The following is a 23,297-nucleotide window of genomic DNA, read 5'->3' as shown; positions in this document are numbered from 1 at the left end:
AACTTTGATCTGCAAATCAAAGAAGCCAGGCAGAAAATTATTGGCTGATTAGTAACTGCAGCCAATTGAATGCAGTTCGATTCAAAAGGCGGTAGTGAAAATCACTCCAGCCATGCTGTGATGAGGCTATCTAATGATTTCTCTTTTTTCAGCCTGGGGACTGAATGAGACACTAAGGCCAGCCATAGACAGAGCGATTTTCCTTCCTGCTTGAACATTGCTTGATTCCCCCATCAACATAGTGTTGTTGGGGGAATCCCTCCTGTGGAGCCAGCGTGTTCTCCTAAATGGGGGGGGGGGAGGGGAAGCTGTCCCTGCTGGGAGAACACAGTGATTTTTGCTAGCAGCTAAAACTGCTGCTAGCAATAATTGCATGTAAGATCCAACAGGCTAGTTGTACCCAAGTTGATTGACTGCCCTACATGGTCTGAATTGAACCGTCTATGGCTGGCTTAAGACAATATCTTTCTTTTAATTTACTGCATTCAGTTATGCCTTTAGGGCATTTATCATCATCATGTCCTGTATTAGGCACTTTCTGCATAGCCATACTCCTTGTGAACCATTGCGTGTTGCCATCTATAGGTAATTGCACCCCAGTGCACACTGTAGTGCACCACAAAGTACAGATGTAAATGCTCCATGAGTTGTAGTGTGCTGTGTTTAAAACAAATTGTGCAGGAGCTATTTTTTACAATGGAAAAGGACTGACGTTTCATACCTTGAGATTTGTAGTGGCATTGGTCTATTCCAAAATTTTAAGAATTGAATCAGCAATTAACTCAAAATTGCCTGTGTGTTAAGACCATTCATTATTAGAGGCAATCTATCTATGTGAAGGTTTTGAGCTTCTGGCAAGACTTATGGAACAAAAGCGAAGAAGATAAAAATTAAACTGTACAAAACTAGTGAGAATTGTGCATGTTCCTCTCACCGGGTCTGACTCGGTCTTCCAGAAAGTCAGATTTATCATTCATGGTTTCTCCAGCAGTGTCTGGCCCAGGACCTGTATGAATAATTAGTGGGGGGGGGGGGGGGGGGGTGTTTAATGTTCAGTGTCAAGTTCCTTGGACATGTGGTTATTTATTGAGGCCTTTGAGCTATGGGTGCTTCGAAGGATCATTTATCATCGCTTCTGAAGTGCAGCTTTTGGGGCAAAACCTACAGAAAATGAGTTTAAAGAGAATAGATCAATCGTTGTTTTTTCTTAGCAACAATTGTTTATCAGCTGACATTTTGACTAATGGCGGTACTAAGACTCTTGGATCAGAGTGTGCTAAAATATAACTACATGTCGCACGGATCACTTTCCTTTTTCTCTATTTGATGGACTTCTACTGTATTGTGCAGAATGTTCCATTGTGAGCTGTACTTAAATGAGAAGTGCGGGTAATGAAAAAAACAAACACACGTACTTAGTCCGGTCCAGGGTTGCATTTGTCCCCCGCTGCCTCTAATGCCCTGTACACATGATAGAATTTTCTGACAACAAAACTGTGGATTTTTTTCCGAAGGATGTTGGCTCAAACTTTTTCCCCGAAGGATGTTGGCTCAAACTTGTCTTGCATACACACAGTCACACAAATCTTGTCGTAAATTCTGAACGTCAAGAACGCGGTGACGTACGACGAGCCGAGAAAAAAGTTCAATAGCCAGTGCGGCTCTTCTGCTTGATTCCGAGCATGCGTGGACTTTTGTGCGTCAGAATTGTGTACACATGCTCCGACAACACGTTTTGTTGTCGGAAAATTTGAGAACCTGCTCTCAAACATTTGTTGGCGGAAATTCCGACAACAAATGTTCTATGGAGCATACACACGATCGGACTTTCCGACAACAAGCTCACATCCAACATTTGTTGTCGGAAAATCCTATTGTGTGTACAGGGCTTTAGACTTGAGTGATCAAACATCGCTGATTGCTCGGTTCTCGGTCTTCAGTGAGCAGAGAGCGGTGACTGTCAGTGTCTTGGTGCTCCACCCCTGCAGCTGGGCTATGGAGGGTTGGGAGTGGCTGGCTCAGCCTCTCAGTTGTGCACTGAGAGGCTGAGCCAGCTGTTGGTCAGGCATCTGGGTGGATCCAGACACTGAAGTCGGGATAGCTCCATGCTCTGGACTGGCTGAGTGATGTCAGCTGACAGCGGGCTTTAGCCTGCAGTCAGCTGAATACAGGTCACAGGAGTGCAGAATGAAGTGCACTCTTGTGATCCCCAGGAGAAGCAGGGCTGAAAGAGTTTCTACGTCTCCTTTAAAAATAACCCCCCTCAACAACACACCTAAATAAATAAATAGGAATAAGAGCCGTGATTTAAGTGAAAATTATTTACCCACAAAATTTTGCGGAAGTGGAAGCTCTCAGTTTTAGGCCCCTGTCACATGGGTATTCCATTTGTCAATTTTTCATCCATCTGTTGACAGATGAAGAAAAGGGAAAAAATCAATTTCTCCTTCCATCTCTTATCCATCCATTTGCACCACATACAAGCTCATTATGAAATACTTACTTTAGAACGAAGCTCCCACAGGGCTGCCTGGTCACCGCTGAGGGAGCCGACATGTTCCCTCTGCATTTCTTCTGGGCTCACGGCTCCGGTGATGTGAGTGGCCAGGGCAGAGATGACGTCACTCTGCGTGTGGGAGCCTCTTGTTCCGGCACGATACGCCATACCTTCGCTGTGCATGCGGCGCTGATGTCAGCGGCTTCATGCAAGGTGGATATCTCCTAAACTGTACAGGTTTAGGAGATATTCATTTTACCTACAGGTAAGTCTTATTATAGGCGTACCTGTAGATAAAAATGACCAAATGGACAAAATAACCGCTTTAATTTGGTCTTCTGTATACTTGTATTTTTTTTCCTTGCTTGTTTGGTTATTTGTGTATTTCCACCTTAAATATTTAAATTTTTCACTTTCCCTTTTTAGGTATTTCTTAAATAATAAAAATAATGTAGGTAAGGAGGGGGCCATTTTTTGACACAAGAACAGGTCCAGGAAAGGTGAAAGGAACATCTATATTCCCCAAGAGATATTTAAAGGGCATGCTAACCTAACAATTAAAAACTACCTCAATTTCACCTCATTGACTGCAATGTGTTTAACCAAAATGTGGAAATTTCACCAATATTTTGGGAAAGTTAAGGGCCCGTTCTCACTCGAGCATTAATGCACATGCGTTAATGTGTGGTGCGGTAAGGCAGCCATTCATTATGATTAGGCTGCCAATGCAGCAAAGAAAATGCATGACCCCTTTTTTAACAACTTAACACACCAAAAAGCCTGGTATATATGGTGTGCTGCTATGCATTGTGAATTGAGCTCTATACTATTGGGGTACTTCAGGGGTGAGTGCAGTGCCCCAGTGGCACCCCAAAGCATTGTACATGTGGGAATGGATCCTAAAGCTCTCAGTTTCTCTCATCCCTATTCATGAAGTTAAAACAACTCAAAATCTGTTAATGGCATGAAAAAAATATTACTAAGCACATATGTCCAAACAAGACTGCATTTCAGTGGCTTCCACTTATGCCCCGTACACATGATCGGATTTTCCGACAACAAATGTTGGATGTGAGCTTGTTGGCTGAAAGTCCGACCGCGTGTATGCTCCATCGAACATTTGTTGTCGGACTTTCCACCAACAAATGTTGGCTAGCAGGTTCTCAAATTTTTCGCCAACAAAACTTTGTGTCGGAATTTCCGATCGTGTGTACACAAGTCTGACACACAAAAGTTCACGCATGCTCGGAATCAAGCAGAAGAGCCGCACTGACTATTGAACTTCCTTTTTCTCGGCTCGTCGTACGTCTTGTACGTCACCACGTTCCCACGTTTGTAATTGTTGGCCAACATTTGTGTGACCATGTGTATGTAAGACAAGTTGGAGCCAACAACCTTCTAACAAAATTCCACGGTTTTGTTGTTGGAAAGTCCGATCGTGTGTACAGGGCATTATAGTTTCTTTTCTCTGGACATAGCATTGTCTTACATTCCTAATATTAATTTACAGGATTTAAAAGGCAGCTCCACTTTTGTGGGAAGAAAAATAATACAGCATATACAATTGTGACACAAGTCCTATTGTAATTGAATGTTATTAAAAATGACCTTTCCTTTTCAATCTACAGCCGCTGTAATTTTCTGTAAAATGCAATGCAATATGGCTACCTGGAGGTTTTCTGTACACAGAATGTCAAAAGAATGCCCACAGAAACATGATTTCCTGCTTTTGTGATTTATGGTGAGATACTCCCAATAGGAAATCATGTCGAAAGGGATGCAGACCCTGCAGTTTTTCTCATTAGAAAGTGCAACGGCTGATTGATAATTATGAAACCACTCCCATACAAATCCACTCAGCACAGGAAGACGGACAAAGAAATGGGGATTTCTTCAGAATAATGAAAGGAAAGAATTTGCAACAAAGTTTGAGCCTTGTAATAAAACATTACTGGATCTACTGATTAACAACAATACAGACCTGATCACGGATGTGGAAATACGGGCAATTAAGGTAACAACGGTCACAGGTCAATTAGTTTCAGTATAAATCACACAAATAGGAAACATAAAGGGAATACAAAGACACTGAATTTCAAAAGAGCCAACTTCCCTAAACTACAAACCTTGCTAAAAGGCATACATTGGGATAAAATATTAGGAACAAAGAATACGGAGGAGAGATGGGTTTGCTTTAAGAGCATATTAAATAAGGGCATTAGCCAATGCATCCCATTGGGTAATAAATTTAAAAGAGCGAACAAAAGTCCTGGATGGCTTAACTCCAATGTAAAAATGCATATAAAAGCAAAAGAGAAGGCCTTCAAAAAATACAAGATTGAGGGATCATCCTCAGCATTCAGACTTTATAAAGAATGCAACAAGAAATGTAAGGGTGCAATTAGGACAGCTAAGATAGAACATGAAAGACACATAGCGGAGGAGAGCAAAAAAAATCCCAAGAAATTCTTTAAGTCTGTAAACAGTAAAAAAGGGAGGACAGACCATATTGGCCCCATAAAGAATGAGGAAGGACATCTGGTTACAAAGGATGGGGAGATGGCGAAGGTATTGAATTTATTCTTCTCCTCAGTCTTCACGAGTGAATCGGGGGGCTTCAGTAACCAAAACTGCAGTGTTTATCCTCATGACACAACACAGGAAGCACCTCCATGGTTAACAGAGGACAGAATTAAAATTAGACTTGAGAAACTTAACATTAATAAATCACCGGGACCAGATGACTTGCATCCGAGGGTACTTAGGGAACTCAGTCAAGTGATTGCCAGACCGTTGTTCCTAATTTTTATAGATAGTCTACTGACAGGAATGGTACCAGCTGATTGGAGAAAAGCCAATGTAGCACCAATATTTAAAAAGGGCCCAAAATACATCCCTGGGAATTACAGACCAGTTAGCCTAACATCAATAGTATGTAAACTCTTGGAGGGGATGATAAGGGACTATATACAAGATTTTAGTAATAAGAACGGTATCATTAGCAGTAATCAGCATGGATTCATGAAGAATCGTTCTTGCCAAACCAATCTATTAACCTTCTATGAGGAGGTGAGTTGCCATCTAGATAAAGGAAGGCCCGTAGACGTGGTGTATCTGGATTTTGCAAAAGCATTTGACACAGTTCCCCATAAACGTTTACTGTACAAAATAAGGTCTGTTGGCATAGACCATAGGGTGAGTACATGGATTGAAAACTGGCTACAAGGGCGAGTTCAGAGCATGGTGATAAATGGGGAGTACTCAGAATGGTCAGGGGTGGGTAGTGGGGTTCCCCAGGGTTCTGTGCTGGGACCAATCCTATTTAATTTGTTCATAAACGATCTGGAGGATGGGATAAACAGTTGAATCTCTGTATTTGCAGATGATACTAAGCTAAGCAGGGCAATAACTTCTCCGCAGGATGTGGAAACCTTGCAAAAAGACCTGAACAAATTAATGGGGTGGGCGACTACATGGCAAATGAGGTTCAATGTAGAAAAATGTAAAATAATGCATTTGGGTGGCAAAAATATGAATGCAATCTATACACTGGGGGGAGAACCTCTGGGGGAATCTAGGATGGAAAAGGACCTGGGGGTACTAGTAGATGATAGGCTCAGCAATGGCATGCAATGCCAAGCTGCTGCTAACAAAGCAAACAGAATATTGGCATGCATTAAAAAGGGGATCAACTCCAGAGATAAAACGATAATTCTCCCGCTCTACAAGACTCTGGTCTGGCCGCACCTGGAGTATGCTGTCCAGTTCTGGGCACCAGTCCTCAGGAAGGATGTACTGCAAATGGAGCGAGTTCAAAGAAGGGCAACAAAGTTAATAAAAGGTCTGGAGGATCTTAATTATGAAGAAAGCTTGTGAGCACTGAACTTATTCTCTCTGGAGAAGAGACGCTTGAGAGGGGATATGATTTCAATTTACAAATACCGTACTGGTGACCCCACAATAGGGATAAAACTTTTTTCGCAGAAGAGAGGTTAACAACTCGTGGCCACTCATTAAAATTAGAAGAAAAGAGGTTTAACCTTAAACTACGTAGAGGGTTCTTTACTGTAAGAGCGGCAAGGATGTGGAATTCCCTTCCACAGGCGGTGGTCTCAGCGGGGAGCATTGATAGCTTCAAGAAACTATTAGATAAGCACCTGAATGACCGCAACATACAGGGATATACAATGTAATACTGACACATAATCACACACATAGGTTGGACTTGATGGACTTGTGTCTTTTTTCAACCTCACCTATTATGTAACTATGTAACTACTATGTAACTAATGTACATAAATCACCAAGAGGGGAATGTTTTTTTCTCAACAAAAGTGGGGTTACTCTTTAAGCTCCAACGTTGCGATTTACAACGTAAGGGCAAACAGTACAGTTACAATTCACATATCTATTTATGTGTCTGATTCCTCCTGTATTGAATTGTATTGTAAGTCCAGGCATTACAATTAAAGTGTTACTAAACCCACAACAGTAAAATCAGTCTGTATATGCAGTAAAGTCATGCTTGTTATACTCACTGTGGAACCTAAGGGGGTTAATCCTCCACATTGTGTAAAAAGGCTGTTTGATCCTGTCTTCTCTGATCCTCCACTTCTTTTACTGTCCCCAATCCATCTGCTGATAGCTCAGAACCCTAGGAGGCACTCTGCACATGCTCAGTTTGGTGTGTATTGCTAGAGTTTTTTTTGGGGGGGGAGGGTACATGTAATCAGCACTGTCCAGACAGAAAGTCAGGGGTCATGCAGCCTCATAGGACAGTCAGAGGAGAAACAAAACTCCTCCTACAAGCTTTAACCAGTGATCAGCTGGACACTGATAGAAGTCACAAGACTGTTATATACTGCTGATGAGAAAAGGTATTTAGATGTTTATATTTACTAACATAACTGCATTACCATGTTCTGTGTACTGTGGGAAACCAGATTTAGTGAATGCAGGGTCCTGGGTTTAGTAACACTGTAAAGCTTGCACACTTACATAGAAATAAGTGATAAATTGTAATTCGCCCACCCCGCCCCTAGGTGCTACCTACATAACCTTTCCACCAATCCAGGCTTTCTTCACCCACTTTATTGGCAGAAAAGCATCCTGTGAGCATAACCCAGTGTACCCCATATTATGGATAGAGATACTCCAAAGTACTGTATTTATTGGCGTATAACACTCACTTTTTCACAATGAAAATCGGCTGCAAATAGCGTGTGCGTGTTATACGCCAATACTTCAATTTCAGCTGCCTTGGAGGCAACGGGGGGGGGGGGGGGGGACGAGTGCCGTCAGATTACATACAGTGAGAATCTCCTGTTTACTTGGTGGCCTCTGTAATAGGAAGTCAATAAATGGCAATGGCGAGGCTGCTGCATTTATGGCAATGGCAAGGCTGCTGCATTGATGGCAATGGTGAGGCTGCTGCATTGATGGCAATGGTGAGGCTGTATTGATGTGGACTAAAAAGGCTGCATTGATGGCACTTGTGAGGCTGCAGGTGGGCATTAATCAGGCTGCATTGATGGCAATGGTGAGGCTGCAGATGGGCACTGACCCTTATTTTGCTTCAAAGTTCCTTATTTAAAATTTAAGTTTTTTCCTGAAATTTCCCTCTTAAAATGAATGTGCGTGTTATACGCCTGTGCGTGTTATATGCCGATAAATACGGGTAGTACACTTTGTCTAGAAAACATTTTTTTATTATCTGGTTGTACTATTGGGGCAGGATCTTTGACACAGGAGTGTATAACTAAACACGTTTTTTAAAAATCTGCATAGTTTTTTAAAAAAATCCCTAGTGATCCTACCACGAAGGTCCTTTTTCACTTGCAGTTCCTGTTAGTGTGACCGCACTCTGTCCATGTCTCCCAATTGTTCTCTTGCATTGTTATTTTGTCACATGAGACCTTGTTGGTCACTACAAACCACTGTACTGATGCATTTTGCTTGGGCATGGTCCATGAATGCCAGAATGAGGAAGCCAGTCCAGAGCAATGATGTGCTTCTGATGCTGGAGAAAGTGCATGTAGACAGGAAGTGACTGGAAGAGGCTAGAGGAAAGTGGCAGCACTGAGATGGGGAAAAAGATAAAAAAAAAGTGTAAACAGGATGTTATGATAAAGGAATGATACACAGTGCACAGAGTGAAATAAATGTCACCCTGTCAGGGCTTACATCTACAGTGGAACCTTGGTTTACGAGTAACGCGGTAAACAAGCGTTTTGAAAGACGAACAACTTTTTTCTTAAAATTCTGACTCGGTTTGCGAGTGTTGTCTTGCAAAAAAAGCAGAATTCAAGCTGATGGGGTGTGCATTACGGCATTTGGCCAGAGGTGCGGGGGCGTCGGTGACACTCGGAACAGTTCAGAGACGTTCGGAAATACTCGGAATCACTTGGAAATACCCCGTTCCCGAGTGTTTCCGAGCCTTTCTGAGACTCTCCGAGTTCAGCCCAGCTGTCCCCGAGTATTTCTGAGGCTCTCCGGCGCCCCCCCCACCTCTGGTCACATGCGGTATTGCATGCAGTAGAAGTCAATGCGGAACGAATTATCTTCCTTTCCATTGACTTCTATGGGGAAACTCGCTTTGATATGTGAGTGCTTTGTATTACAAGCATTCTCCTGGAAAGGATTATGCTCGTAATCCAAGGTTCCACTGTACTTATATGTGTAGGGAAGGGCTAAAGTGACACTAAACAATATGCTTATTCTTTAAATAGAAACCATAGTCATCCACTACTTGATGACCCTGTAATCCATTTTTTTTTATGGGATTGTTTCTTACTGTGTTTTTTTGTCTCCGTGTAATGCTCTCTGTAAGCTCCCAGACCTCTCCTTTTCCCCCTTCACTTTCGTTTTGTTTGGAAGTTGGAACAAGCAGTGCATCAGTTGCAGTGCTCTATGCACACTACACATCTCATAGTCCATGTCGAGGTGAGCAAGAGAGGGTGACTACATTCCTACATAGAGTGAGACCATGGAGAACAACTGTAGCCATTCTAATGCCTAGTACACACAATGAGAAAGTTGGAAGAAAAATACAGTTTTCGGAACTATCATCTGATAATCAAATAAATGCCCTAATAATCCATTAGTACACAACTTTCAAGAGCCGATCACGACAGTTCATGCGAATATATCCAAAGGGACAAGCACGAACATTTTTCTTCTGCAATAACAGAACAAACGATTTTCATGTAATTAGTACAGTATTTGTATGAAAAAATCATGTGACCAAGACCACGCATGCTGGGAAATGAAAGAATACATTACAATACAATATAATACATCACTTCCAAAAGTTGTATTCTGTCGTACGAGAATTTTCGTAATTTTAGCAACCTATTTGTTTTCGATATGAGACTAAAATGCAAAAAAAAACCCAAAACGTATGATTATTCGTCCAATATATTTTTATCGTGTCGAGAAAATCAGATCACAGCAGCAAAAAAGGAGATTTAGAGGAGGCTGAGAATAATAGAAGAGACTTAGTTCTTAGTTCAGGATACGTACAATATCCGAATAGACTTGCTTAAACCAAAGGTTAGTTTCACTTTAAACCCCATCTCAGTTTATTTATTGCTGTTTCCTTTTATTCCTTTCCCTGGAGATGTAACAGGAACTAAGAGGTAATCTCTTCAAACTGAGAGAAATCCCATCCTAGAGAGTTGTATAGTGACCCCAATGGAAGATCCCCCCTCTGATCCTGTTCTCTGGGACAACTGTAAAATTTTGGATTTATTATTACTTTCTGTTTCAGTGGTAACGATCATAGTGATGACACAGACTGCAATTCTAACTTGACAGAAGTCCTAACTCTATCCATAACACTTTAACCGCTTCCACTTCCCACCCGCTGTATAGTAACATGATGGCGGCGCGGCTCTTGTTCTGGGACGACGTCACATGATGCCGCCCAGTATAGCCGACATCATGGGACAAGGCACGACCCCGATCTCGGCAAAGAGCGGCGACACTTTAGCCATGTGATCAGCTGTGTCCAATCACAGCCATGTAAACATGTAAACAAGGAAGTGACGTTTATTGGTTCCCCTCGCCTCACACTGTCAGAGTATGAAGTGAGGAGAGCCAATCAGTGTCATCTAGAGTTGCCATCTCATCCCTTTTAAACCCGAACACCTTTGAATTACACAGGTTCTGAGGCTAATTAAGTGCAGATAAGACACCAAGTGAGTTTAATTACCACCTTAATCAGCCACAGAACCTTTGTAATTAATATGTGTTTGGGTTTAAAGGGATGAGGTGGCAACCCTAGTGTCATCTCCTCACAGGGAAGACATGTAAATTCAATCAGGGCACTGATCATCAGTGCCCTGAGTACAATGCAGACCCACCAATGCCCATCAGTGATGCCACTCTGTGCCCATCAGTGACACCAGTCTGTGCCCATCTGTTATGCCAATCGGTGTTGCCTATCGGTGCTCATCAGTGCTACATATCATTTCCACCTATCAGTGGCTATCAGTGTTGCATATTTGTGCCGCCTCATCAGTGCACATCAGTGAAGGAGAAAAATTACTTATTTAGAAAATTTTCAGACAGAAGCTAAGAAAAACTTTTGTTTTTCAAAATTTTTGGTCTTTTTTGTTTTAGTTTTTTTCAGCAAAAAAATAAAAAAACCCAGCTGTGATTAAATGCTACCAAAAGAAATCTCTATTTGTGTGAAGAAAATGATACAAAATGTATTTGGGTACAGTGTTGCATGACCGCGCAATTGTCATTCAAAGTGCGATAGCGCTGAAGTTGAAAATTGTCCTGGGCAGAAAGGGGGTGAAAGTGCCCTGTATTGAAGTGGTTAAATGCGATCGTTCTGGCTTTCTTCCCCTAGCTACTGTTTTATGTTTTTAATGGATGTATTGAAACAATTGTATTTCCTCTCATTTGTAGTTTAGAGTTGGGCTCATATTGTGGTTTCCAGGCATGCAGGAGGTTGTGTGTTAGTGAAGCATCAGGTGGGATGCAGTAAAAAATGTTCTTTGCACATATGTTGTCGCTACATCTCCGATATATTTTCCTGTAGAAATGTGACCTTGGTGTCAGCGAACCGCCCCCACTCCCCCCCCCCCCTTCCTATAACCCCAATCTGGAGGCAGACATGTCAACGATCTCTCTGGACATGATACAAGTCAAGAAAAACAAGCTTTCCAGAGGAACCGCAGCCAGCTTAGCCAAGCTGCCAGCAAGCCTGTGGCAAATATCATTCCCATGTGGATTTACTAGCCAAAAGAAAATTGCAGCTTGATTGGAAACATATGAGGCGGCGGGTGAGTCTGGCTGCAGAGGAACCACATGATATACAGGATGGGTTTGTCTTCAGTAATGGAGGCCTCTGGCAGCCTTTTCACTAATAGCGGACTATCCTACCAGCCTCTCGTGTCAGCTCATTGCGTCAAATAATAGTAAATAATTGTCAGCGTGCTCGCTACAATGATGGCGGAATTCTCACTGTTACAGAACTTTATACAAACCATCATTCCATAAACACAAATATTCTCTATCAGAAATAAAAGGTTTACACAATGTGATGAAAGTGTGTAATATAGAAAACAAATATAGAAATCCAGGTACAGGAAATGACAAAATGTGTGTAGAGTGTGGGGCCAGAAGATGGGGAAAAAATAAGACTTAAAATCTACATTTTTTAGGCACCTCTCAACTAGGGTATCCCTGAGGGCCCCCAGAGTAGTCTGAAGAATGCAGAATTAGGGCGCCACAGGTCTACTGTTTGTCAAGGAAAACTTTATTGCTCATGACAGGATGTCAGAGGAAAAAGCCAACGTGTTTCGGGATTACTTCCTCTTCACCCAAGAAGAACTTTACTTTCTCAATCAACTTTAACTCATTTTTAATTCTTATGCTGCTATCATTCATAAATAAATAGGAATGTATATTATATTTGTTTGTTTTATTTATTTGTTTATATTACATTTCTTCAGTTGCGTTCTGGTTTCTGGCCTAGACAAAAAATGATGTCATAACATCCCAGGAGTCTTCAAGGCATTTTTTTTTTCTTTCATCTGGAGGAAGGGAGGAGGGGCTTTCTCAGCTAAGCACATCCTCCGGCCTGCATGCCTGAGCTAAGTGCAGAGGGATTTCAGGAAGTAAATGCTACATGAATTGTCTGCTTTTATTTAAGATGGCTGCAGTTAGAAATGCTATGGGGGGGGGGGGGGTTCAAACTGATCTCTCAACAAAATAAAGCATGTGGACATGGAAGGATGGATAGGTGAGTTTACGCTGAATATGTAAGTGCTGGTTCACACTTGTGCGATGCGGGAACCCTGCGAATCCACTGAGGGTTCTTGCATCGCACCCAACTCATTCAGCAGTTCATACTGCCATATCCGAACTGCCGGGAGTGTCAATACATGGTTAATGACACCCCCATTTCAGCTTGCATATCGCACTGCGAACTGACAGTTCAGACATTAATCAGATCGCATAGGTGTGAACACCCATGCAATCCGATTCTGGTGCGGACCAAAAAAGGGTCCTGTGTGAGTTTGGTCTGAATGCGATATCAGCCATACTATCTGTGTGGCTGAAATCGCATGTGCGAATCACATGCGATCTCGCAGAGCGCGCTGGTGTGAACCGGCACTAAAAAGGATTAAACAGCATTGTTGGTTTGTGGTGCTCAGGTGTAGTTAAGTTCCACATTAAATGCTGGCAGTAGTTGAAGAGAACACTGTATAAGGAATTACAAAATAAAAGGATAAACATAGCCTGACCAACCACCTGAATCAGCTTGCAGCTAACGATCCTTTACTGTTCTGTGCGTGTTCCTACACTAGGAACAGTACCTGTCCATCATTATACTGTGCTGTGCATGTGTTTCTCCCCACTGGGGCTAATACCTAGCCATCCTTGTACTGTACTGTGCTGTGTGTTTCCATTCCAGGGCCAGTAGCCAGCTATTCTTGTACAGTGCTGTGGTGTGTGTTTCTACCCTGGAGCTTTTAGCCGGCCATTCGTGTAGTGTGTGTTTCTATCCCGGGGCCATCAGCTGGCCACCTGTGAACTGTGTTGTGTGTTTCTTTTTTAATATTTTTTTTTTGCTTCTACCAAGACATTTCATGTGAGATTTCAGCCAGGGACCCTTGTTTTCTTTAATTTTTGGCAAGCAACAGGTTACATCCTCTAAACACAGACATTGTATTTTTAGCATCTGAACTTGATTAAAACCATCGCGGCTACCAAATCCTCAGGTTACCATTACACCGAATCCCAAAGCCTAGAATTATTCAATCCATTTCATTTAACAAGACTTTGCAAAATTAACCGTCTAATTACTGGGCCTGGATTGTGTTACTCTGTGGTGTTCTTACCCCTCCCACCCCATAGGAGAGCCTCCTCCCCCCCCGCCTGTGGTACAAACCACGAGCGCCCTTTATTATGTCCTTGCTCTGTGTACAATGTGTTTTCTGTCCTTATTTTGCTTCATATTTACCAGTGGTTAGGGATGGAAATCAGTTGGCTGGTAGAAAGGTCTGACTTTCCACTAGACCAGTAAATGTCACTATATTCATGGCTGCCAGCCTGGCATTGTCACATCTGATGACTATAGTGAATGGAGTGATTCTGGCAAAATTGATTATGCCTTCATCAAAATTTTGGAAATTTTACACTCCAATTTTACCATGTGACTTTTAGTGCCTAGGTAAAATTTACTGGGGACAAACATCTACACACCTTATTTTGCAAGTCCTTTGAGTGATGTGCTTCACTGAATTAAAGGGTCAAATGGTAGTTAACCTATTGTGCGAAACAAAACTTGATGGAAATATCACCGTTTGAAAGTTTATGAGATGCGGTCTTCTAAATAATCAGCGCTGACTTGACAATACATGTAAAAATATGCAACCCAGGCATTACACGGACAGTGAATGAGTAATCATTATACTGTATGAACAATAAGCAGGCAGTTGTTACAATACCTGCAACAAATGGGTAATCATGACAAAACGTGGGTAAGAAATGGGTTAAAACTGGTGTTCCTAGGTTTGGTGGATGGTACAGAATGAAAGCTTCTTTGTTATCTTTGAAATTCAACTGGTGAGTTCCGAGCTCTGCACACCTGCTGTACCCATTATGAGGTGTTCCCACCCTCTCTGCACTAAGATCTTAGGTCTGCGCACCTGCTGTGCCCATTTAGGCTAGGTTCATATCTCTGCTGGGGAATGCATGAAAAATGCTTTCCTGACCTGCAGAGAAATGTGCTGCACTTTAGTAGAAACGTGGGGGTGCCATCAATTCTTAATGGCACCCCTATGCATTGGCACCCACGGCTTATTCTTGCGCATGCCAAACCGCATAGTGTTGCAGCATTGTACATGTCTGTGTGATGAGATTCAGGGAAAAAAAGGGTCTGGGACTTCTTTTTCCATGTTTCTGTGGGTACCGGCAGACCATTGAAAGGAATAGGCTGCTCTACCTGCAGAACACAGCCCCCACAGGTGTGAACCATGCCTAAGAAGGGTTCCCACCATCCCCACACTGAGTTCCTGGGTCTGTATGCCTGTAGTGCCCATTATGAGGGGTTCCCACCACCCCTCCTCTGGGTTCCCAAGTCCGCACACCTGATGTCACCATTTTAAGGGGTTTCCACCATCCACGCAATGAGTTCCCAGGCCCGCAGGCTTGCTTTGCCCATAATGAATAATTCCCAGCATCCCTGTGCTGTTAACTTAAGAGGAAGTTTAGAATTGGTTACAGTATTCTGTATTACAATAAAGGTAAACCCTAAACCTTTATGATTAAGCCACAGTGGGCAGGGCGAAACATGTCAGGGGGCGTGGTATGTGAAGCAGTGCTGACTGAGGCAGTCATTTACACTTCACATGAATTGGGTTGGTTGAATGGCATTTCATATAAAGGGAATAAATGATCGCGCTTACGGATCTGTCTTGGTATGCTGCCTCCCCTAGTATAGTCCCCCAAAGGGGTCAATAACCGCAGATTGTGTAAATAAAGAGGGGTGGTGGCACTTCCTAGTTTGGGTAAAGGTGCCAGGTGTGAGAAAAAAAAGGGAAAATTAATTTATTAATTTTTAATATTAATACTCAGTGACCTATGACTATGTGACTGGTAAACGGGCTATTATTCACTTAACGAAGTGATCCTGCCAAAACCATGACTCATCCCCCACGGGGGCACTGCGCTTATCTTTAGGCCCACCAAGGTTGCTCCACCGAACTCATCCAAAGGTCTGGGGTAATTCACCTTCCTGTAGATGTTATCTCTATGGTTGGCTCCTCACAGAGGAAAAGAAGAGATATAGGCTCCCATAGTGTAGTAAAAACGCTGGGTTTTATTTAAGACACAACAACTTACTCCAAACGATAGCAGTTTAAAATTAAAATATAAAAAATATATATATTGAATGGCATTTCATACCTTTTTTACTGACACGTTTACTGAAAGTTTTGACAAGTCACAAACCTAAATAATGCCATCTAGCTTGTTCTGAGCACTGTCTTATATAACAATTGCTAACTGTTTTTAAATAAAATCTGTGTTTTTACCTTTTTATCCTTTGTTACATCTCAGTGCTGTTGATTTCATGCAACCTCCAGCAATAGCTGCATGGCATTTCTCAGGGCAAGTTTCCGGGTGGTGACAACAAAGGACCATGTCTGTTATATAAGCTGAAATGGCTGCTTGTAGTCTCTGTTGGAAGCCAGTGTGACAGGGTGACCACATGGGGGCACAATTGGGAGACCAGAACAAAGCGCTGTCACCCTATAAGCAAGTGTGTCTGAATAAGAACCTTAATGGCAGGATCACCAGGTATTCTTTTTCCCAATATCAGGCCCTATTAGACCTCAAAAAATGAGTTGAAACTCATAGCTGTTCATCTCCACAGAAGTTTTTAGTAAAAGGCAACAGATTTATTCCATCCGAAGAGAAATCTCAGTATACCAGACATTATTTCATTGAAACCTGTAGCTTTAAAATTATTGGAAATTGCTTTTAAAATAAATGAGCTTTTGGTGATTGGATTTCTATTCTATAATGAGCCTTGGACAATTTTGCACCCGCTGTACAGCACATCGGTGGTCTTAGTGTTCTTGCCTATCCTAAACGTGGTGAAAATCACCAGTACAGGTTTTGCAGCCATCATTATGAAGCGTTATGGTAGATAAAGGTTTTGGGCACCCCCTCCAGGAGGAAGCTGCCCCCCTTACTTCTCTTGGGGCTAATTATACTTTGCCAAGTCACTTTAGACCTGCAGTGAATGAGTGGTGGGTCACATATTTCCTGCCTTATCTCTCTCACACAGGTTTCCCTAATAGACTCTGCTCACTGATTGAGCAACACAATTACACAAAGCTTCCAAGGGCCATCAGAAGAGGAAATAACTACTGAGAAGGACTGTGCTCACTGATTGTGAGGTGTGTACAGAGCAGATGATCACACAAGCTGACTCACTTTAATCTGGTGATCAGGACAGGGTCCCCTGTGTCCACAATGTCTCTTCTACTAGTTGTAATTTTACTAATGTCACCCATCATTAACTCCATGAACGTGACGCTGCTGATCAAGGGGAGCCACACCTTGTAAAGGAGAAATAAAGGAAAAGAGAGATGTGACAGATAAAGTATTAGCAGCAATCCTCAATCTTCTCTTACTTTTGTGTGTTTGTTATTAAATTACAAAGTGATATATAATAGCACACAGCAAATAGCTGGAAATCAACATAAACCCAAAAGAAAGGTCATTCATAGCAGATCTTTAGGTGAGAAAAGATACAACCTGCTCTATAAATATTACCAAGGAAATCCAACACCACCGTATGACCATCACATAGAAATGAAATCTGCAAGTCTGTTGCTTTGGCATGATTTCCATAAGCACAAGTATATAACTTTAAAAGGGCCAGAATTCTACAAGCATGTCTGATCTTTCTTTTAGAGCAGCCATTCTCATCCAGGCTTCTGTGGAACACTAATGCTGCGTACACAAGATTGGACTTTACGGCATACTTGGTCCGGCGTACCGGATTTCGTCAGACAATTCGATCGTGTGTGGGCTCCAGCGGACTTTGTTTTCTCAAAAGTTTGACGGACTTAGATTTGAAACGTTTCAAATCTATCCGACGGACTCGAGTCCAGTCGAAAAGTCCGCTCGTCTGTATGCTAGTCCGACGGACAAAAACCGACGCTAGGGCAGCTATTGGCTACTGGCTATGAACTTCCTTGTTTTAGTCCGGTCGTATGTCATCACCTACGAATCCGTCGGACTTTGGTTGATCGTGTGTAGGCAAGTCCATTCATTCGGAAAGTCCGTCGTAAAGTCCGCCGGGCAAAGTATGCCGTAAAGTCCGGTCATGTGTACGCGGCATAAGGTTCCTCTAGGGCTTATTAGGGGTTGCCTGAGCTGTGGCAGATTTGACTTCTGATGGTGCCTGCCTATTTCTAGTCCCAATGCTTGCTAACAGAGCCAGTGGTAATATACCAATGATGTTTCTGGCTAACTGAAAGGGTGGAACTTTGACCATGACCAGGGCCAGACTGGGAATAAAAACCAGCCCTGGAAATAATTTCATACCAGCCCCATTGCATTATTATACCAGCCCAACAGCATAACGTCACAGAGGCTGTGCGGACATGGTACAGGAGGTTGTCATAGGCTGTGCAGACATGGTACAGGAGGTGGTCATAGGCTGTGCGGACATGGTACAGGAGGTGGTCATAGGCTGTGTGGACATGGTACAGGAGGTTGTCCTAGACTGTGCGGACATGGTACAGGAGGTGGTCATAGGCTGTGTGGACATGGTACAGGAGGTTGTCCTAGACTGTGCGGACATGGTACAGGAGGTGGTCATAGGCTGTGCAGACATGGTACAGGAGATGTCGAAGGCTTTGAGGACATGGTACAGGAGGTGGTCATAGGCTGTGCAGACATAGTATAGGAGGTAGCCATAGGTTGTGGAGACATGGTACAGGAGAATAACAGGAGGTGGTCAGAGGCTGGGGAGGGGTCAGTCTTACTTGGCCGTGATGTGGAGAGGGAACCGCCACAGCTGAGACGAGTGCCTTACATTTAAAAATGGCGCCGCCCGGCACGGGTTCCCTGGAACCTGAAAAACATTTTAAGGGTTCATCTGGGCTAAAAAAAGAGAGGCCATTTTAGACCATGTTCATAGGCAAAAGTCATGTAAAGCTCGGTGAGTATGCATGCTTTATCATTGTTAATGGCAATTTGATGCGCAGATATGCATAAAACAAAAGCATGTGACCCTCAGCGGATGCAGTAGAAAAAGACATGTTTGACAGGCGGTATACTGAAAAAAGTCAGTTGCATTTTGTGGATGTGTGTTGAGGGCATTGAAAATGAATGGACCTGTTCAAAACAATGCACAGTGATGTGCCAAAAACAAACCTGAATTGTCAGTGTGCCCTCAGTGCCCATTCACACTATTGTGTTTTTTATGCTTCAATGCAGGATCATAGCAACCTAAAAGAGCATGAAAATGAATCACTATTATAATCTATGAAGATCTTCACATTGATGCGTTGTATTTTTGAAAAATCCTACTTGATGCATCTTTTGTGCATTATGGTAAAAACGTGTTACATTACGGTCAATGCACTGAAAACACACTAAAAATGCAACTGATTATAGTTACTGCCTTTTTCAAGAAACGCATCTTTTCTTCCAATGAACACAGACCCAACCCACAAAATGAAGACCTGAAACACCAAATTAAATTGAAGGAAACATATGTAATACGCATGTAAAATATATCTTACATTGCGCTATATTTTTCAGCGGAACTAAGGTTCCGCTGTTATTCCTGTGAGCAAGCAAGTTTTTTATTGCAGAAGAGACATGCTATGTCTCTTCTGCAATAAAATACACTTACTTGCCTGTTCGCAGCATCCCCTGTTATGTAAACTTAGCTGCACATATGCAACTCAGCTTGCAGCGGCCATATTAATCCCTATGTGCCAGAATGACTGCCTCCTGTGCTACGAGTGATGTCATCCCACGCCAGCCAATTAAGATGTCTGAAAAATAGCACAAAGAAGAAGATGCTGGCGCCGGTGTTCTGACATATACTGTCCTCCTATCGGATAGTGTCCGCTCCGTACTGCGCAGGCGCAGCGCTTGCGCAGTATGGAGCAGAAGGAGATGCCGAAAGTGTCCAAAGCTGATCAGCTGACCATCAGCTGTACACAGCGCTTGGGCACTTCTTAGCGATGGCTTTGTAAGAGGGCCCCTCGCGGGCTCGCTTCGCTCGCCACGCTTCGGGCACGGCCTCGCTGCGCTCGGCAACTAGTTATTCTCACTCTATGTCCACTTGGATAGTAGGGAATGAACCTGGACATAGGGTGAGAATAAAAGCGCAGGCGCCGTGTACAGCTGATGATCAGCTGTTAAACTTCGGAGACTTTCGGCGTCTCGTTTGTCCTCCGTACTGCGCCTGCGCAGTACAGGGCGGACACTATATGATAGGGGACTGTATTTGACAAGACACCGGCGGGGAAAAGCAAGTATTAGCTGCCTTTAGTTCCACTTGCTGTCTGTCCCATAGCAGATTTACTGCTACAGGGTGACTCTCCTATTCAGAGTCACATGTATATGTATATGTATGTATATATATATATATATATATATATATATATATATATATATATATATGTGATTCTGCACTTATGTCTGGGGGGGGCACCCGCGCCGCTGCCAGCCTGCTTCTGCTGTGACCGCTGGCACCTGCCAATCCTGTGTAAAACAGAGAGATTGGAGATCTGCCTATGTAAACAAGGCAGATCTCTGTTCTGACAGGGGGAAAGGGCTGAGTTTTGTGTCCCTGCAAAGGGAATAAAATCCATCTCTTCCCCTGGTAAAAGCAGCACATACAGTACACAAAAACACTGGCTAGGCACACAGTTAGCCCTTTGATCACCTTAGATGTTTAACCCCTTCCCAGGCAGTGTCATTAGTACAGTGACAGTGTCAAAACGGTCAGTGTCTGATTGTCTGCTACAATATCGCAGTCACACTATAAGCCTCTGATCGCTGCCATTACTACCCTGTTTCCCCGAAAATAAGACCTAGCGTGATTGTCGGTGATGGCTGCAATATAAGCTCTACCCCCCAAATAAGCCCTAGTTAAAGTCCTTGTAGGTCTTGTTTTCAGGGTAGGGCTTATTTTCAGGGAAACAGGGTAGGGCTTATTTGGGGGGTAGGGCTTATATTGCAGCCATCACCGACAATCACGCTAGGTCTTATTTTCGGGGAAACAGGGTAGTATAAAAAAGTTATAGCGCCTACAAAATAGGGGATAGATTTATGGCATTTTTATTTATTTTTTTACTAGTAATGGCGGTGAACAGAGATTTTCAGTGGGACTGCGGCATTGCGGCGGACAGATCGGACACTTTTTTAGGACCAGGGACATTTATACAGCGATCAGTGCTATAAAAATGCACTGATTACTGTATAAATGACACTGGCAGGGAAGGAGTTAACACTAGGGGGGCGATCAAGGGGTTAAGTGTGTTCTAGGGAGGTGTTTCTAACTGTGGGGGAGTGTACTGACTGGGTGTGCAGAGAAATCACTGTTCCTGATCACTAGGAACAGACAATCTCTCTCTACTCCCCTGTCAGAACAGGGATCTGCTTTGCTTACACTGGCAGATGCCTGTTCTGGCTCTCTGTGGATCGATTGCAGGTGGCTAGCAGACATCCTGGGAACGGCGCCGTGCAAGCACCCACTGTATATATTACACGAAGCGCCATACCGGTACAGCGATTTGCGCAATAGAGCAGCCTTGCCGCAGTATAACTGTGGCGGCTGGTCGGCAAGTGGTTAATAGACTTTAATAGAATTACTTGAAAAACATGCAAAAAATGCACGATAACATGCAAAAATGCCTGTACAGTCACTTCCAAAAAAATAAATATGTTCAGCTGAAGTGTGAATGGGGCTTAAAGTGGTAGTACAACGCCACTAAAATAAAAATAAAATGGGCCACCCTGCAGGGTTAAGTCATAATGTACTAGTATGCACCACATACTAGCACATTATGACAAACTTAGTGGATCCCTCCCATGCAGCACTGTCATGGATCCCCCGCCATCTTCACCTGGTCTTCCTTCCGGGTTTACGGGTTCCGGCTGTATAAGTGGCCGGGGCCGCGGTGACGTTTCTCCTGCACATGGGAGCGGGAGCTCTTCGGCTTCAGCATAGAGATCTGAAGTTATGGCACAAATATGCTGTCCCTTCAGAGCGCATGCGCCAGTGGCATCACTGACAGAATCCCTTGTAAATATTTCCTAAAACGTGCAGGTTTAGGAGATGTTCACTGTACCTACAGGTAAGCCTTATTATAGGCTTACCTGTAGGTACAAGTTCAAAAGTGGAGTTTACTTTCATTTTATATCCCCTCTATATATCAGATGATCACACATGTACAGCATACAGCGCATTAATGATGTCATACAAATATGGTGCTGACACTCTGCATTCAGTTCTCATTCCTACAATGTCATAATGTACAAGGAAGCAAAGAAACATTTAAGATAATTTTCTTCTTTTGCATCATCGTGAAGTTTAAATGAAGTTCTGCACTTTTGTAACATTCCTTGGAAGTTGGGGTGAAAAAGTAACAACAAGTTGCAATCAGCTTGGTTTTGAAATACAAATACTAAGAGTTGAGAGCTGGAAGAGGGAAGTAGAAGACCAGAGACGCAAGCCCGGTGGTGAGTCTGGTTTGGAAATGAAGAAGTGGGTAGCACTCTCACCTAGCAGTAAAAAGGGTCGCTGGTTCAAATCCCAACCAGGACACTACTTGCTTGGAGTTTGTATGTTCTCCCTGTGCCTGCGTGGGTTTCCTCCGGGTACTCCAGTTTCCTCCCACACTCCAAAGACTTGCTGGTAGGCTAATTGGCTTCTGTCCAAAATTGGCCCTAGTATATGAATGTGAGTTGGGGACCTTGGATTGTAGGGACCGATGTGAGTGTGCGATGTATGTGTGGAGCGCTGTGTAAAATTGATGGCGCTTATATGGGAATAGGGATAGGGATAATTGTAGACACGCACCCACACTCACTCAGGTTGAACTGGATGGACTGGTGTCTTTATTCAACCTTGCTAACTATGTAACTATGTGTAGCACTAACTCACGGTGGTGCTGCTGGTTTAAGCGGGTCTGTTACCTTCACTCTGCTTCCCTCTGTTTCACCGGCACCGGGTCTAGGATTCCATTGAGTTTACTCCTGGACAACACACGCACCAACACTGGAGTACGTTTTCAATGCTTTATTAAACAAACGACTTAGGAAGTAGCAGGAAAGAGGTAGAAAGGAAACTTGCGGAAGAAACTCAAATATTCTCTGGTAGGGTTCTCTAGACAAAATGTCCTGGTAGAATTCAAATACTATTTGAAATGCCCTCGTGGGACACACTCCTTGCTCGTCTGGATAGGCCTCTCTCACCGGTCTAGCAGCCAGCACGCAGCACGAATCAAAGTCTCTGCCACAGACTTGTTTGGGAACAAAATCCGTACGATCCTCTGCCACAGGATGTATAGATTTTTCTGTAGTGAAAGTCAGTCACAGTGCTTGAACCTTTAAGCCGAGCCGGCAACACTATGCTGTATAGTTACTTCTGGATACGTCCTCCAACCGAGTTACCAGGCCCCTCTATAGACCAGCACGCTGCGTGATCTCTACAAGAGGGGTCCTCCCCTGGGATCTCCTCGGCTGTCCAGCTTCGTCACACAGGACCGACAGCTCAGGACCATTCCTCGGCCACGGTGGT

At 43.2% G+C, this 23,297-nt stretch overlaps 1 pseudogene; it reads right to left on the bottom strand.

The window, feature by feature from the left end:
• Positions 1 to 16,336: 16,336 nt before the first annotated feature.
• LOC141111552 (U5 spliceosomal RNA) lies at positions 16,337 to 16,445 on the bottom strand (annotated as a pseudogene).
• Between the last annotated feature and the right edge of the window lie 6,852 nt (positions 16,446 to 23,297).

The sequence above is a fragment of the Aquarana catesbeiana genome, linkage group LG10 (assembly GCF_042186555.1).
Source record: "Aquarana catesbeiana isolate 2022-GZ linkage group LG10, ASM4218655v1, whole genome shotgun sequence".
NCBI lineage: Eukaryota > Metazoa > Chordata > Amphibia > Anura > Ranidae > Aquarana > Aquarana catesbeiana.
Note: the sequence above shows the minus strand (reverse complement) of the source record. Positions and strands in the feature narration are given on the sequence as shown.